Source organism: Larus michahellis, chromosome 14 (assembly GCF_964199755.1).
Source record: "Larus michahellis chromosome 14, bLarMic1.1, whole genome shotgun sequence".
NCBI classification, from domain to species: Eukaryota; Metazoa; Chordata; class Aves; order Charadriiformes; family Laridae; genus Larus; species Larus michahellis.
The window spans coordinates 1,184,061-1,199,820 of NC_133909.1; the positions used below are offsets into that span (position 1 = coordinate 1,184,061).

At 53.6% G+C, this 15,760-nt stretch overlaps 1 protein-coding gene across 3 annotated transcripts in view; it reads right to left on the bottom strand.

Annotated features, from left to right (window-relative positions):
• MYOCD (myocardin) overlaps positions 1-15,320 on the bottom strand; it is a 260,822-nt gene extending 245,502 nt beyond the window's left edge. For all 3 annotated transcript variants that reach the window (XM_074607630.1, XM_074607631.1, XM_074607629.1), the window contains exon 1: positions 15,194-15,320. The gene's annotated coding sequence lies outside the window, so the exon portion shown is untranslated. The remainder of the gene's footprint in view (positions 1-15,193) is intronic.
• Between the last annotated feature and the right edge of the window lie 440 nt (positions 15,321-15,760).

Here is a 15,760-nt window from a genome sequence, read left to right on the forward strand (position 1 = left end):
TCCAGAGGCAGCATGCCACATCCGGGCAGAGCCAAGGCTGTGAGACAGCGCTGAGCTTACCCTGGGGTCTCAGCCAGAGGAGGGGTGAGGGAAAGGCTCCGTACAACCAAGGCGTCCTCATCAGGAGGGTGCACAGACAGGGACTGTGCTGAGACCTCCTCACCTGGTCATCTGGAAATCTCCGGTGGGTCAGTAGAGACCCAGCCCCATGGCTTGAGCGGCCAGTCCACTCTCCTGCTCCCCATGGTTTTCCGTGGGTTTCGGGCAGGGAAGTGCCTGCGGTGGCCTGTCCAGCTGTACCCACGGCCACCCACCTTCTCCTGCCTTCACCTCATAGAGCGGTCTGGTCGCACAGCAACCAGCTGTGGGGTGAAACCACTTAGGACTTGCCCTGTCCTCTGTGAGCACCGCCTGCCTGCCGCGCACAGCTGGCAGCGACCCAGGGAAGGTGCGGAGGGAGGTCTGGTGTCTTCTCCCCACCTGGTCCCCACTCACTTCCCACAGGAATGCCTGAGCTCCCCACCACACACGGGGTGGTTCAGCTGCTGGACCAGTACACGCTGCCCAACCGCTTTTCCCCATCTCTTCTGCCGATGAAAAAGCCAGGCACCCGCTGCACCATCACCCGGGACTGAGAGGGAATAGTGGGACCCGTCTCTGGGGCAGAGTCCTGCCATGAGCTGGGCAGCTAACGAGAGGCCTTCCAGCTGTAGGCATCCTCCGCGGAATGAGTCACAACTGCTTGCTCGAATGTTTTGTCAATGAAATGTGGTATTTTGGCCATCAAATTCACAATTTCAAAAGGAAATGTACATTTCCTAAAAAAAAAATAAAAAAAATAAAAGAATAAAAAAAAAAGGAAACTGGGTTTCCAGTGAAATCTGAACAACCCCAAAGCGATTACAGAGCTTCTCATTTTAGCTGCCAAACTCAAAATGTTGGGGAAATTTGGAAAATCAAAAAAAAGTTTTGGACTAAATGTCTCAGTCTTTAGTTGCCAAAAGAGGGAAAATGCCATCTTCATGCTGCTGGATTTTAGACAAGCCTCATTTTATTCAAATTAATATCTATTTTGACGAAAAACGACTCATGAAAACAACTTTTCTCAGGAACAATTTCCATTTCCCAGTTCTGTGACCCTAAAATGCATGCCAAATGTCTCTAAGAGTCAGTGTTTTATTTTATTTAACTGAAAAGCAAAATGACAATAAAGTGAATATTTAAAGTGAAGCTCTGTTCTGAAAATATATCCACTCAATGCTAAAAAGACTCAGTTTCACAGAGCTGAAAACAATTATGAACCGAATCAATTGGGAGAAGGAATTTAATCAGAAAAATGTGAACGCTAAGTGGGAATTGTTGAAAAACATTTTACGCGTTGCCCCAAAACCACAATCCCACAATTGAGAAAGAAGGCAACATTGGTTAAAAAGAAAGACGACTCTGGCTTGAGAGGGAAGTGAAGACAACTGTGAAAAATAAGAAAACCATATATAACTTAAGAAAGTGGAAACTGATAATAATGAATGAGAAGTGAGAAACTGTAAAAAACTGATAAGGGAAGCCAAGCGCTGAGGACAATGTATGGGCTGCGAACCTGAAGCTAACGAGAAGCAATTTCTCTCGATATAAAAGGAATAAATATAGCTCTTCTGAAGTTGTTGGTCGTATTAGTCTGTCTCTGGATGGATGCGCTAGAGATTGCTAGAGCAATCAACAGCAACAGAACAAAGCCGATGTTTGCCAATGTTTATAGAAGTTTTTGGCCGGACCAGACACCGGTAGGGCTGTCAGCCCGGCATCAGCTCCGGGCACTCACCTCCAACGGCTGCTACGGCACGCCACAGATAGAGATTTAAGTAAAAGAAATATGATTAATGCTAATTCACATAGATTTACGGAAAATAGAACATGTCAAACTAGGATTCATCTTTTTCCTGAAATTACAAGTTTGATTGATAAAAATAATATTGGTGGTGTAATATACTTAGACTTCTGCAAGGCAATTGACTTGGTACTGTATGACATTTTGATTAAGAAACTAGAACAATACACAATCAACATGGCACATATTAAATAGATTAAAAGCTGGCTGGGTGACGTGTCTCAGATGCAGTTGTAAATGGGAACTCCTCACCCAGCAGGGGTGGATTTAGTGGAGTTCCCCAGGGGTCGGTTCTTGGCCCTACGCTATTCAACGTTTTTATCAATGATCTGAAAAAATATTAAATCATCTGTGGTAAAGTTTGCTGATGACACTGAGATTGTGAGAGCAGCAAATAGAGAAGAAGCCAGATCACTGCTGCAGAATGGCCCGTGTTGCTGGTTAAACTGGGCACAAGCAGATAGTTAATATAGCCAAATATAGTCATACATCTAGGGAACAGGAACACCGACTACCAGCCACATACACAAGGCAGGGTGCTCTGTCCTGGGAAGCGGTGACTCTGAGACCCTGGGGAGTCTGGGAGAGCTTGAGTTGGCTGTACCCTCCTCGCACGTGAAGGTGGCCACAAAGCCACCGCGTTCCCGGGACAGCAGCCTCCAGGAGCAGTAGAGAAATTATACTGCCCTGCACCTGGGTGCCTGTGTCCACTCAGCACCTGGTTCTGGTGCTCTTCATTCACCGGGATGTTGAGAGACTGGGGGAAAAGCTGTGAAGATGATCAAAGAGGACTAAGCTTGCAGTGAGAGACGTCCAGAGAGCAATCTACTCTGCTTGCCAAAGAACAGGTGCTGATGTACGTAGATCACATCTGTTTCCCCAGAGAAGACTCTCCAGCCCCGCAGACAGAGCCTTACTACGATCCAATGTCCAGAAGTTGAAGGTAGGCAAACTGAAACCAGTAATATGGCATAACGCTTACTGGCATACCAGCAAGGGTAATTAACCACTGGAACAATTTGCTAAGGCAGTGTGGGAATCTTCATCATTAGCAAAGGTTACATCATGCTTGGTTGCTTGCTCCGATTCAAGCAGGAATAAATCTGGGCTCAGATTATACCTGGTAGCCAGACAAGATAATCACAAAGGTATCTGAAGGCCTCTTAGTCCAAACAACGATGGAAAGGAACTCTGAAAACGAAGCCGTCACTATTCTTGCTGACTCTGCTCGTACTCACAGGCAGGGACTGAGTCCCGCTGTTCCCTTTCAGCCGTGCCTCACTGAGACCAAGAGCTTCAACACGGGCATTTTTCTTGGTGATAAGTTTTCCACAAAAAAAATGTCCATTTCTTAGACCCGCAGGGATCTTATAGAGCAAAAGCAGAAGCAACCTCTCCTCCTTCCAAGACCTGCCCTTTAGGACCTCCTTGCCCTGGCAGCCTGTGACCCACGGGTGTTTTGAACCCCGTGAGACACATGGTCCCCCATGGTGGGACTGTGTCATTCGCTGGACCCAGGGTTGCTGAGCAGGCCTCCGACATGAAAGGTCCATTGTGGTCAATTTTAGAAGGGACAAAGAGCCTAAAAGGTGACATGCCGTGAATTTGGGAAGGGGCGGGCAGCTGGCCAGGTGCACCTGTTACTGAGCATTGGGCAGCCCCTCCTGGTATGTCACACCAGGCATTTGTGGCCTCCACCTCACCTTGCCCTTTGCAGCTCTCATCCTTCTGATTTTTCCTTCATGACTCCCCCTTTCCATCCTCCTCCAAATTAACTTTTTGCTAATTATTTTCTCCCAAAATAAGGCTTTTATTCTTGACAAGATTTCTTTTCAAATTCTTAGGGTTTTTTAATCCCAAATTAACTGAAAACTGGGCTTCCTAAACAAAGGTTGGCTCTGTGTACTGCTACCTGAGCTCTAGCTTCCCCTAATCCTGCATCTCAAGCAGTTTGCCTTATTCTCTTTAGATGTCCAAGCAGGAACACACCTGACTCACAGTGGCCAAAACCCAGATATTAACTTGCCATTTGACGTCCTCTCCCATCCGCTTCCTTTCTCCCTCCCTCCCTTTAGCACTGCCACCTTCCCAGATGCTCACATCGCATTTTTGGTTTCTCAGCTGTATCCAACCTAGCTGCTCCTACCTACATCATCTACTGAAGACTGACCAGGCTGTGAAGGCTTCTCATGGACCCCAAGCATGGGAAGAGCTGCTGTCATCCATATTTCATGACACGTCGGGAATCGTTCAGCAAAACACTCTTCCAGAAACTCTGACCTCTCAAAACTGACAAGGATAGGAGTCATCCTCTTCTGGGGTCAGGCTGCTTTGTCACTCTTCACACCCGGGTGAGCAGGTTTAGCTTTTCTGGTCAGCGGTGCTTAGGAAGCAATCGATCTTGCACTAAGTAGGTGTCTAAAATAGAGTGGATGATCCACTACCTAGAAATGACAACTTCTGTGCAGTGAAAAGGTGGCCATGGACTCCTGGGTCCCCCGCATGTCTCCGCCTGATAAACTCTGAAGTCTTTTCAGTGCCTTGGAGCCAGGAGGACTGTGGCTCTGCCCAGCAAGTGGAAATCTGTGTGCTGCTCCGAGTGAAGGCAGCTCCAGGGGGTGCGTAAGGACTGCAGAGCCAGATCCTACACGTTGTGCAGACCAAAGAAAGAAGCACAACCATGGCTACAGAGAGCCGAGGGCTTCTTGCTCCATTTCATCAGGGCTTTGTGAACCTTCATGAACTGCTGGAAGAAGGCGTCTTGCAGAGAAGTCAGCCCATGGAGGAGCTATTATCCACACCGTTGCAAGAAGGTGGAGGATGAGGGCAGGAGAACCAGCTCCTGGAGCCCTGCACACAGCTGCTGGGACCTCGTCTGGCTTCCAGGAGTCCCCTCTTCTCCTGGCCGCCCGCCTGCAGCCACAGGGAAAGGCAGGACGGGGACGGGCAGGGCACTTCTTGCCTTAACAGGGCAGAGGCCAGTCTAACCTGCAGTACCATTGCCGTCATTCCCAAGTGGAAAGAGTGGCTTCGGTTTGCTCCGGCTGCCTGTGTGCCAACATCAAACATATTTTACAACTGACCTGCAAAGAATGTGTGTCACTGAAGAGGATACGTAGCCCTGGAGAACATAAAACACAGCTGCGTTGTTTAATAGTATCTCATCCACCAGATCGGAATAACAGGAGAAGATGATCTCAGGGAGATAATTCTACCGAGTGTGTTAGCAGGAACGACTCCGCTACCTTCGCCAGTGGAAGATTCTTATAAATTCACTCCTCCTGCCATCCTTTTGCAAAGGGTCAGAAGATGTACTGACAATAGCAGCATGCAAATATTTCAGAACTTGGCCACACGCTGAGCAAACACTCTGGATAGCTTCACAAGCAGATTAAAATGCCAGATCAGCGAGCAGTGGTGCACTTTAAATATGCTCACTAATTTATTAAGTTTATTCTTAGCAAGCTTGCAGACTTCAGAAAGTTAAATTTCTCAGTGACAAATGGCTGGGGAGCTGGGCAGCCAGAGCGTGCGCGCTGCGGTCGGATGGCCCCGGCGAAGGCAGCGCAGGGGAGCAGATACCACCAAACACACTGCTCGGGTGAAAATCCCCAACGGAAGAGCCTGCGCCGGCTTATTGTCAAGGCTGCTGTACAGCTACAGAGTACACAACCAGGGCTCTTGGCACATCCTGCTCTTCTCCGGAGAGCTGCTGCCTCCCACTCCCGGCTTAGACATCCCTTATCTCTTTCCCTAGGCCTGGCTGTGCGTTGTGGGTTAACCACTCTGAGCACCGCTCCTCAGTGCACTCCTCACCTCCCGGCTCCAGGAACAGTCCCTTGTGCTCCAGGAACCTCCTGCACCTGGGGCTGAGCCGAATGCACCTCCCCTCTGAGGAAACCATCTGCCACGGTCCCAAATGACAACCCCGTCCCTCTTCCCAGGTGCCCTGATCATGCTGTGCCCAGGGTCTCTCCACTCTTCATCCCTGTCTGCTCCCTGTGCTCAGCCCACATGAGCCAGGCTTGGACTCAGGAGCCTACCAGTGCCTCATCCAAGTCAAGAGGTGGGAGGTGTCTCAGGTGGGACACAGCTGTTACTAGATACCCCTTCAGGCAGCAGTCGTGGGCCATTGCTGCCCCTCAGCCCTCTGCTGCTGCTGTTCTCCTGGACAGACCTGGAGACCTGCTCTGCAGACCTGGAGCGAGGTCTGGAGTAGCAGAATTTCCTCAGGAGGAAACCAAAGGTGGCACTGCTGCTTGACACATGTATATTTTTGGTATCCTTGTTCAAACTGAACTAAGGAGTGTGTTATAGAAACCCTTCTGAAAGGCCATGTGTCCACCTTTCCCTATCGCACGTCCCCGAAGATGAGGTGTGACAGCAGGACAGAGCTCTGGGATGATGTGGAGAGTCCCGTGCAGCAACATTATCCAACCTCTAGGAGCCTGGCAGGACTCTGATGGCCCCACAGCACTGCATGCCACAGGGACATGAGACAGGGCCTTCCAGGAGGGCCCTGAAACTGCTGCGCTGACGGGGTAAAAGAGCTATGCACCTTCTTCATCTCTGGTTTGAGTGAGCTGCTAGAAAGAGGTGGTGGGCACCACCAGAAGAAAGCCCCACAGTGGGATGGAGATGCAGGCAGCCATGGGATGCTCTGCCAGACTTGACGTTGGAGCCTGGTGGGACACAGACCTGGAGCCACCTTACAGAAAAGCCCCGGAGAAACAGAGAGAACACAGGGATGCGTAAGCAACGGCACAAAGGATTTCTCAAGCTCAAACAGCACCTAAAGGATCACTTGGGTCATTCGAACTCCACTCAGCAGTGAGGCTGGAGGAGCAGCAGGCCCGGCTGTGCTGGCAGCAGCTCGGTACTCCACCAGCTATCTGCAGTCACTTCTGCCCTTCGCCGGGCCACCGCAGAAACACCGGGCGAGGGAAATCCATGTGGCACCGGGACACGCGCTCATGCAGCAGAGAGAGGCCATCTCCCGGGAGGGAGCAGTTTGACAGCCTGGAGCCCGGGGACTCCGTACGGCATGCCGGGACGGCTCCTCGGGGTGGTGATGACAGCCGCTGGTGGAGATGCCTACGTGCTGTTTGTTGAGCAGAAATAAGACCCCGCGAGTTTTCCAGGGACAGAACGCAGCAGGGTCCTTTGAGCTGGAGCTTGCAGCTATGCGAGGCTGTTTCGCAGCATTTGCCACGTCTCTGGGGAGTTATTATTCATTGTCCCACTTCAGAAAGGAGTCAAGCCCCTTCTTCTAACACTGGGAGGGAAAAGACTTTCCCAGGAACATTTCCTGAGCTGAGAGCAAATCCCACATGGCATTGCAACCCTCCGTCAACTGCAAATGCGTGTTATTGTTACTTGCACTGCAAAACAAGCTGTTGGACCCAAGGCAATACGTGCTGCTGTTGGTAGTTAAACAAACTCCATATGCCCCGTCCAGCAGCTGGCTGGCCGATGTCAGAGCCCTGCGAAATGACCTGCTCTGACAGGCCTTCTCCTAGTGATCCACTTTGATTTATTGCATTAGCCTGCAGTGCAGATAGGGAACATCACGCACAGACATGTGCTGGATCTGGATCCGCACCCAACTGGGTCCATGTGCTCTCTTCAGCTCTTTCATCCCCGGGTCCCTCTGCATTTCAGCAAGTGCTTGTAGGAATGTCTTGAAACCAGCTCCTACGGCGAGATGCACAGACCAATTTCCTGATCATTTGCCCTACCTCAGCAGCACTTCAGCTTCTAGAAATGCTGGGAAGTTGCAAAACTCAGTTTGGGAGTCACACACTGTAATGCGCTGCGCAAACCGCATCACCCTGTTGCTCACAAACGCATCCTAAGAATCGAGAAGCTCCAGACTGTCATCCTCAATAGGCCATAGCCACGTTGTTTTCTTCCCCTCCGCTGGCTACAGCACCACGTGGGGATGGATTGGCCTTGGGAGGCCTGAAAAATAATGTAAAGGGTAAAAGCAGTTCTTCATTTAATGGGATTGGGGGACTACATGGAGAGAAGAAAGCCTTGGGGACCGGTCCAGGGACACACGGAAGCTAGGTCTGAGCCGCTGCGCTTGGGTGACAGCTCAGGGCTCAGGGACAACGTTGCTGCAGGACGACCCCTGGGCAGCATGGCTGGCTCTGCAGGCACACCACACCACTGGGGAAGCTGGCAGGACCAAACCAGAGCGAGCCAGAGCGAAACGCTGCAGACTTCTGCAGGTCCTGCCCTTCCCCGACTCCCCCACGGCAGAGCCACCCCAGCTCTCTTCCAGGTGACCCTCAGCACCCACTGCATGCAGGGCTGGGACAGGGCTGGGCAGCGGCACGGAGGAGACAGGGATTCCTGAGCCCACACTGATGCCGACAGAGAGAGCAGAAATGGCTTTGCACAAGCTCTAACAGGGCAAGAGGGATGTCACAAAGGGAACGTTGCAGGGTGCCAGAAGCTTGACTCAGGCAGGGGTACAGGGGTACAGTGAGCTCGCAGGTGTGTCCCAGGTATTTACTGGGAATGGAGACTATCAGGCAGACTGGACACCATTCCTGCTGCGAACATGCAAAAAGACACGGGCAGGCTTCTCCATTAGAGGTCAGAGCCTGCCTGTGGGCTGGATGGTGCTCACTGCGATACACAGTGCTAACAGGAGGTCCTCTCTCCCTCCCGAGCAGAGCCCTCAGGGGACAGACGGTGAGGAACATCCCTGGGCACATGCTCAGCACTGGTGACACTGGTGACACTAGTGACAGTCCGAATGGGGTCAGCGCAGAGCTGTCACAGGTCCCACATCTGCCTTGTGGCTCCCGAAGAGCGGCTTTCGGCACCCCAAGGTCTACTGCTGCCTGCACTGGGCAACGTTGGGACAGACCCAGGGGAGCCCGTGGGGGTTGGGGTGCTGCAGGCTGGGCTGGTCCCTGGCCAGCATGAGGGATGGGTGCCAAAGCCTGCTCATTTTAGCCTGGGTGTTATTAAGTTCATGTAATTCCTTCCCAGCTCTGCAAAGGTATCTATTGGTCCTTCCCCACACATCTGCAGGCCCACTGGAGACGCTCCACCGGTTGACACCAGGAACCACACTGCACAGTGTGCGGGTAGATGGGTGTCACCCCAGCAAAAACAAGCCACCTGGGAGGTTGTCCGCTCTCCGTTAGGCAGAGCTCTGTCTGTAGGGGAGAAACTTTTCTCCAGGTGCAGAGTCCCACCGCCAGCCCTGCCAGAGAGGCAGCAGGCCCCACACCCCGAAGCTCAAAGAGAAGGCATGGCCCCATTCCTGAGGGTGCTCGTGGCTATCACACCCTCAGGATGAGGTCTGGAGCCAGGAAGTCCCTGGGGACAGCTGATAAGCCCTCTGCGTGTGTTCCAACAGTGCCCATGCTAGCAGGGTGTATTTTTGGCTTGAGGTTGGGACATAAATCAACATGAGTCACAAAATGGAGCTAAAGGCAGATGTATGTCCCCTGCCCCGGTACCTTCTCCATGACAATGCTGCCGGCACTGAACTGGTGGCTGTTGTGTGTCTGGGACACAGCGGGATGGACATAGGCAGGTCCCAGGTGCAGTCGCCAAAGGATCGTGAAGGTCACTGCACTGGGTATTCTGGTTTATCACGTACCAAGGACCAGTGTGTGGAAGGGGACAATCCTGAGAGCAGCATTCCCCGTGTGCTCCATGACAGCAAGGAGAAGAGTATGCTGACCAGGAAGCCACATGTATCATACAGACAGCACCACCTGGAATCGCCACACAGATCTTCCAGGCCCCAGTCAAGTTTCTCTGAAATTACCTTGTAGCTTAAACTAAATCATTAGCACCTGATGCGCAGCACCAGCTGGCAGAACAGGAGATAGACACAGCAGGTTATGGTGAGGCCACATGTAGAAACCCTTAGTCATGAGATCCCATCTTGACACCAACACGTAGGTAGAAGGTTCCAAAGGAGTACCCTCTGATGGCTGGACGAACCACTCCCATGCATGGTGCCCATGTCCCCAGATACCCCTGCAAGCCAGAAGCCCCCGTCTCCTGGGAGCTGGTTGGAGGTGCAGAGCAGGCAGGGTCTGCCAGACTGTTCCCCCACCACGTATCAGTGCTTGGACACGACCACAACCTCTCTGACTGCATTCCTTGCACTGTTGTCTCTGGGACTGAAAACCAGCTAGGGGCTGGCTCAGAAGGAAGGACAAGTATGGAGGGTCCCCCTCTCTTCCTCTCTCATGAAATTAGTGCTCCTGGTTGCAGAATGGCCCTGCTTCGAGGCAAGCAGCAGATGAAGCAACTGGCCTGGGAAGCAGGGGGTACAGATGGAGACCCACTACCATCTACGGTCAAGTGAATCATAGACTCATAGTCATAGAATAGTTTGAGTTAAAAGGGACCTTAAAGATCATCTAGTTCCATGAATGAACTATAAAATGAACAAATGATGGGTGATCACAGAGATGGCAACAGCTCTACCTCTAGACTGCAAGGCTGGCAGCAGGCACCTGGAGCCACCGTGACCTGGGAGGAGTGTTTAGGATCACACCCCTGAACATCAGTGCCTAATACCACCTTTGGTGGTCGTGCACCGTTTGAGCAATAACAAAATGGAGGTGCTTCTACAAGAGACACAGAGTACGGATGAAGGCTCAGGCTCTGCAGACTCAGCAGGGAAATCTGCGGTCCTTGGATCACCTCAGCCAAAGAAATTATAAACTTGCCTTCTGTCCGCTTCCAGAAAGGTCCTGCCTGTAACTCACCACAACAGTGCTACCGCTAGTCTCCCAAACAGCAAGGAGCTGGACACCACGACCTGATCATAGAATCACAGAATCACAGAATGGTTCAGGTTGGAAGGGACCTTAAAGCCCACCCAGTGCCACCCCCTGCCCTGGGCCGGGACACCTCCCACCAGCCCAGGTTGCTCCAAGCCCCGTCCAACCTGGCCTTGAACCCCTCCAGGGATGGGGCAGCCACAGCTTCTCTGGGCAACCTGGTCCAGGGGCTCACCGCCCTCACAGCCAAGGATTTTTGCCTGAGATCTCATCTAAATCCCCCCTCTTTCAGTTGAAAACCGTAACCCCTCATCCTATAATGTGCCCTGATGTGGGGCACCCCTGATGTGCACTTCTCCCTTTCCCGGCTACCAGCTCACTGCTTCTCTCCTGATTTCCCACACAGGGAGGGGCTCAAGGTTGGACACAGCCTCCATATCTGACACCTGAATCCAAGGTATCCGCTGGCTCCGAGTCACAAGTGTGGGCACAAGTCCTTGAGGATCTCCTGGGAAGGAGACTGGCAGGAGAGGTGGGCTTTAGGGGAGTTTCTGAAAAACACTGTTGTCTATGCCATGTCTGGCCTCCGGGAGCCAGGCAAGTGCAGGGAAACCCAAGGGCTGAGTGCTTTTGTGGGGCACTTCGTGGAGGAGCAGTGGAAAGAGGCAGCCAGAAGAGCCGATTGCTCAGCACCGGTACCTCTTACTTCTGCCCCGCTGGGTGCGAGGGTCTGTGCTGCATCCCTGAACCACTCTCCAGCAGAGCCATGCAGATGGGTCCACTGGCAAGGGAAGCCTTGAGCTGTCACCATGAGCGACGTCCCCAGCCATGAGCTATGGGACATCATTGAGCTTCTCCAGGAGCAAGGGACCATCTGCAAACCGTCTGCACTCAACAGCCAGCCTGTGCTGGAGGACACACACAACCATCCTGCCAGGAGCTCAAAGGCAGGCGGAAAGGTGACCAATAACCCCGTCACAAACATGTCACGTCTGGCAGAACAAGATCCCAGCAGGTCCCTGTCCTTTAGCACAAGGAGCCCTGTCCTGTGTTTGCACCCCTGGTCCAAGGTACCCCTAACCCAAGTGCAGGGGCTGGATCTCTTCGCCATCTAATACCCAGTCCATTACTGTAGCTCCTCTCCAATAACAGGCGAGAAGGCCAAGAAATAAAGCAGGTACATTCCGGGAATGCTGCGGCAGCAAACACTGCATGAATCATGTCAGGCAGCGTCTTCTTCCCAAAAGACGCACTTGTCCACCCGGGGCGGGCAGCCCACCTTTGGAGCTCAGCCTTCCAAGCAGGAGACAGGTCCCGCACACCAGGGGTGGGAAGGAGCAGGATAACCCGCCAGGCAGAGGAACGCTTTGCTTCTGCCACAACGCATGGAAGAGCCTCACAGTGCTCCCTGGCACGTTTCTCTGGCTGCATCCCACCTCCATCCCACCTCAGCTTCTCACTGGCATCAAAGCAGCTCCACCAACTCTTCTTTGGCCATGTGAGCCCACCCCTGTCAAGTGACCGCCACAGTGCTCCTTTCCAAAACCAATCCTGCCTTTATCCCACCAGGGCCTTGAGAGCTCCTTTGCTCTTGGCACAGGGGACTACTCCCACCACAGCCCACAAACCTTCTCCCTTCTTCTCAAATGTCCCTACTTGAATGCCAATGTGGCCACATGCCAAACGGAGGGACCCTGGAGAAAAGCAGCCATGTGACAAGGTTGCAGGAAGGGGCACAAGGAAAACTGATTGAGAAGGAGCTCCGGACGTGGAACTGTGGCTTGAAGAGAAAATATGACACAGAGAAGGACATGCAGAATTAGGGAGATCATTACTGGTCGTTGTGCCTACACAAGTGGAGGGATGCTGGAAAATGGGAACGGGTTCAGAGAAGAGCTACAAGAATGATTTGCAGCCTGGAAAACTGCAGTACCACAGAAGGTAGAAGCAGCCCAACCTCTTCCTGATCTTGGCCAAAGCTAAAAGAAGACTTGGTCCCACTCAGCAAGCACCTGGTGGGAAGGAAGCTCTCTAGCCCAGATCAAAATGAGCTCCAGCTGAGCCTGGGCACTTCTGAATGAGAAAGCAAAGCGCCTGTTGCAAACCGTGTGGTTGCTTACTCATCCAAACCAGCTTTGACATGGAAACATGACATGGAAAGAGGATCTGCTCTGCCCACAGCTGCGAGGCAAGGGAGCACAAAGGTAACACCCCTGTGTCACCCAAGGAGCAGGCTGGCCTCCATCGACACAAAGGATGGGACAGGTCTTCTGCCTCCCTGGCCCTTCCTGAGTGCAGTAACCACCATGGCCGTGCTGCAGCCAGAGAGAGGACACGGGTGGCAGCGGTGGGGAGGCGGCGATTTTATTTGGAGATAGGGGTGGGCTCAGGAGAGCCCATCTCTTTCCTCTCCGCGGGGACCGTGCCAGCCCAGTGAGGTCTCTGCTGGCTTCCTCTTGGCTGTCGGGCTGCGCGTGCTGCGGCAGCCGTGCCAGGCTTTTAACACCAGCACGGCGCTTGCACAGCGGGACCGGGGCTGGCTTGGCCGGCCTCCAGCCCCGGCTGCCATAAAACGGGAAATAAGGGAATTGGAACGAGACCACAGCGACCACCAACCAGCTGCCACTGGCAGCGCTGGGGCACCCCCCGCATCCCCCGGCCAGGCAGGAGCGGGCGGCAGCGCATCACCCTGCGCCTGCCCAGCCCAAACGCACCGGCAGCTGGTGGTGCTGCCAGAGCTGCACGGAGGAGGATGAGGATGGGGATGAGGATGGGGAGGAGGCCACGTCCCTTTGCCCTCCGCAGATGCTGCCGGGGAGCTGGGCAGCCAGGAGCCCCGGGATGCCGCGCACAGCAGACAGCGCAGCCCTGCTCGCAGAACAGTATGGAGTTTTCTGCTGGTTACATGTTTTATGAAAAGCTGTTGGCAAAAATGTGCATTTTCTTTGGCTGCGTTTTGCACGGATCTGGCAAAAATGTAACGTTAGTGTCTCCCCTTGAGAAAACTTTATTGAGTGGAACAAAGTTGGATATTTTTAGCTACCCATTGTTAGCTGAAGAACAAAGCCATAACTAAGATATTTTGTCTCTTACACTGAAACGGGACTATCAGACAAATCCATGTACAGTCATATGTGGCTGCCCATTCAGATGGAGCACGAGAGGGAAACTATTTTTAGCCTGTAAGCTCCACACAACAACCGCATTTCCCTTCCCCTGCACGCTGGGCCACCAAAACACAGGGACAGCACCGCAGAGAGCCGCCCCGGAGAGCGGGACGTGGGGTCACTCACTTCTGCTGTCCCTTGGGCCATCGGACAAATGACATTTACAGGAGAGATCAGGTCATGAAATGAAATAGAAAAACCTTTAATTGTTCTGCCTTTCGGGGTGTTGGTTTTTTTTCCATTCAGAGCAGAGATGATGCATGTTTCACCAACAGGCAACAGGGAAAAGTTAACCAGGACCAAGATGGATCGTAGCAAAGCAGCGATTATTACACGCAGTGCTAAAACCTGAACCCTCATCCCTTTTCCAAAACCACGCCTGTGCGCCCTGAGCGCTGCTCCAGCGAGGAGAGAGGTCACCCATGGGCAGCGCTGGGTGATGCAGCCTGCGAAGAAAGGGAACGGGCACAGCCCCGTCCTGGCGGTGCTGCCGCCTGCCCCGCTCCCGCACCGGCAAACTGCTGGAAACCTCCCCGTTGGCGCCTGCCAAGGCGGTGCTTTCGAAAGCATTAACCCTGGAACACCAGAAAGCCTGACAAAACCTCCCCTGAGCGCTTCAGTGCTCAACAAATGACATCAGTAGTTTATGACTGGCAACATTTTGCAACGCATTCATTTAAAAGAAACAAAGCGGTCCATAAATGCCCTGGATTTCTGAGCATGAGCGACACTGGGAGCTTTTTCTAAACATTTTTTGTGGGTTGCATTGGTGAGTCACGGAGAAGTTGCATTTAACGGCCGAGCATTCGGTGCAACCAGAAAGACCCTCCACAGTTAACGAGCCTTGACGCTGTCCTCCTGGCGAAGCAGGAGCGAGAGGGACACAAGCAGGGTGCCACCGCACACCTGACCCTCCGGGAGGGGTGCCCTCTGCACGGCTGGGGTGGGGGGATTACAGCAGCCATCGGAGCAGCCTCCACAGGGCTGCAGCAAAGCAAGAGCCTTCGGGAACCTCACATGGCCCTTCATCATCACCCTCCCTGCGCAAAGCCAGCCGCTGTGTCCCCTCCACAGCTCCCTGCCGGCCCCTCCGGGAAGGCCGGCTCCAGATTTGCTCAATGCACCTTGTGCCTGTTCCCCAACAAGTGCCACGCTCCCTGTAGGTCTGCACATAGTCCAGGACCTGCCGGGTGCCAGCGGCCACCAAGGCCCCACCGACAAGCCCGAAGAGGTAGCTGGGAGCAGCAACGCCTGACTGTGCTCCGTCTCCCTAGAGGTGCCGCAGCATGTAGGTGCCGTGTGTCGACACAACCAGACACGCTTGTGAGAAAGCAGCTAGAAGGACAGAAAGACATGAAGTAGGAAACGTAAATTACCTGCAAACTTTTCGGCTGAGCTAGAGTGTCCTGGAGGAGATGCTGCTTTTGTGATTCCTTGCTTTCTCCGCGGATTAGGGCTGCTTTTATCAGGGAGCAGTGATTGTTTTTATAAACTTGAAGCACAGTAAGAACTGGTTTAAAATAGAGTGAAAGGAGCTGGTGCGGGTGGAATTAGACAAACTCTGAGAGCTGCTTTTCCAAAAATAAATTAACTTCTTGCAGCCCGCGGCGGGGAGGAGGGGAGGCCGGGGGCTGGCCGGGCGGGCGGCCGGGGGGCTGCCGGGGGGCTGCGGCCGGGGGGCTGCCGGGGGAGGAAGAGGGGGTCTCACCTCGCCGGGCCCCGGCCGCAGGTGAGGGGTGGGCAGAGCATCCCGGCGGGCGGCGAGCGGGGCCGGGGCGCGGGCGGACCCCGCTTCCCCCCGGCGGCGGCGGAACAGCCCGGGGGCTGCCCGGAGCCAAGTGCCCCCCCGCCCCCCGCGCTTCTCCGGCCCGGCCAGGGGCTCGCTGGGCTCCCCCGGCTGCAGCCCCGCACGGCGGGTTCGGCTCCGGGCCCCGCAAGGGTTA